The sequence below is a fragment of the Pollachius pollachius genome (assembly GCF_949987615.1).
Source record: "Pollachius pollachius genome assembly, chromosome: 17".
Lineage (NCBI taxonomy): Eukaryota > Metazoa > Chordata > Actinopteri > Gadiformes > Gadidae > Pollachius > Pollachius pollachius.
The window spans coordinates 5,073,673-5,075,915 of record NC_136950.1 but is presented as its reverse complement, the minus strand read 5'-3'; positions in this window follow the sequence as shown (position 1 = coordinate 5,075,915).

Genomic DNA, 2,243 nt, shown 5'->3' with positions numbered 1-2,243 from the left:
CTACAGCACAGTGTGTGTGTGTGTGTGTGTGTGTGTGTGTGTGTGTGTGAGTGTCTGTGTGTGTCTGTGTGTGTGTCTGTGTGTGTGGAGAAGGGTGACCGTAAAAGGAGAGGAATATAGAGAAAAAGACCCATAGGCAAGAAGATGGGCTGGGAGGCAGCCAGACAGACTGACAGACACAGACAGACAGACAGACAGACAGACAGACAGACAGACAGACAGACACACAAAGACACAGACAGCAGTTTAGGTAGCTATGGAGTCAGAAAGACAAGACGGACATCAACAGAAAGACGGACACACATACAGGCAGGTAGAAAGACAGAGGCAGAAAGACTGCTAGACAGACAGATGGGCAAGCTGAGAAAGAAAGCAAGCTGATCTTTTTTTATTGAGGGTGGGGTCATCTGTAATCCTGTGTCTACTGTCTCCCTGCAGTAGCAAGTTTTAATAGGGAGTATACCTTCTCTCACATGACCATCCCTGTGTGTGTGTGTGTGTGTGTGTGTGTCCGTCTGTTTTTCTTTCCGTCCATCTGTCTGTCTGCACATATGCGTGTGCTCTGCCTGAGCCTGTTTGGAGAGAGAGAGAGAGAAAAAGAGAGTGGGTGAGAGAGAGAGAGAGAGAGAGAGAGTCACATGTTCACGCCATGTTCTCTCCCAGCCTGTCTGCTCACCTGGTGGTTGCCATGGGAACAGCCAGACAGCGGCAGACTTTGCACCAGGCGCCCCGGGGGGATTGTGGGAACAGAGAGCATGTTTTGGGGGCAAAGAATCTCTCCAGGTCTCCAGGAAAAAAAAACTAAAAACAAAAGAAAAATCGACCCGAGACCCAGAGCCCGACGGTGTTGTTTAATGGCCGTTCCCCAGTTCAGAGCTATCTCTGCGAGCTCTTTGTTCTAGGGGCTGTTTTATGTGCTCTCAAAAAGAATCACTACAGCATCTTTTTCCAATTAAACTCAAACACGGCTTTGTTCTCTATTTGGGTTGATTTGACAAAGTAAAATAAAAAAAATCTAATTATTATTGCAAATTTCAACATGACCCTGCTTACCTGCCAGCCAAAATCATACTTGCACCTGGAAATAATGGAATCTATTGATGGCTTACCACTTGTTTCCTTCGTACTCTTGTATAACCAGTTATTTGTTTTACTTTATAATACTTATTATTTAATCTGTACCCTAATTGCCTGATTAAAACTGGGGTCAAAATCCTTGCGTGTGTAAAACAAACTTAATTAGGCAATAAAGCTAATTCAGATTCTTAAACTACAGTAGCACAGAGAGTGGGAGGTTAGAAAAAGTGTTTTATATATCTGTGTGTGTGTTTGTGTGTGTGTGTGTGTGTGTGTGTGTGTCTGTGTGTGTGGGTATGTGTGTGTGCAGCTGTACGTGTTTATCTGTATGTATCTGTTTCTTTGTTTGTGTGTGTGAGTGTGTATGTGTGCATCTGTGTGTGTTTATCAGTGTGTATCTCTGCGTGCGTGTGAGTGTGTGTGTGTGTGTGTGTGTGTGTGTGTGTGTGTGCGTGCGTGTGTGAGTGTGTATCTAAATGTGTGTATCTAAATGTCTGTGAGAGCGTCTCTTAATTGTATGCGTGTGTGTCTCTTAGTGTGTTTGTGTGTGTGTCTCTTAGTGTGTGTGTGTGTGTGTGTGTGTGTGTGTGGGAGGGGCCATGAGTCTTCCCATAAGCAGCAGCAGCAGCACTGGCCCTCCTCTGTTGTTCCTCTGGTGTGTTTCAGACCCAGACGCCTCGTGTACCTGGTGATAAACACGCCGCCCCACCAAAGCCCCTCTCTCTGGTAGATTTATTCACTCCTCTGTCCTCTGTCGGGTCAGGCCTCTGCTCGGTGGCTGTTGTTACTGCTGACGCCGGAGCGGGGACATGTTCCAGCCGTTATCGCACCAGTTGCACACTTCCATCCACCCCCACCTCCCCTTTGTGTTTAGCCAGCTGCCCCTGGGAGGAGCTGGGTGGGGGGGAGAGTATTGTGTCGGGTGGGGCTGAAAGGGGGTGACTGGGTCTGTGTGTGGCGTGCACACCGCATGCAGATGTGTATACTGTGCAAAGCGTGTGTCTTTGTGTATCACATAGATATAGATATATCTATCTATATAGATAGATATAGATCTGCATAGGAGCTGCCTTACCCAAAGCAAACTGTTGTTATCAGAGAAACGGGGAGTTGTGTGTCCTTTCTTTTTTCTTGTTCTGTCAGGAGGGAAAAATGCAGTGTCGGCA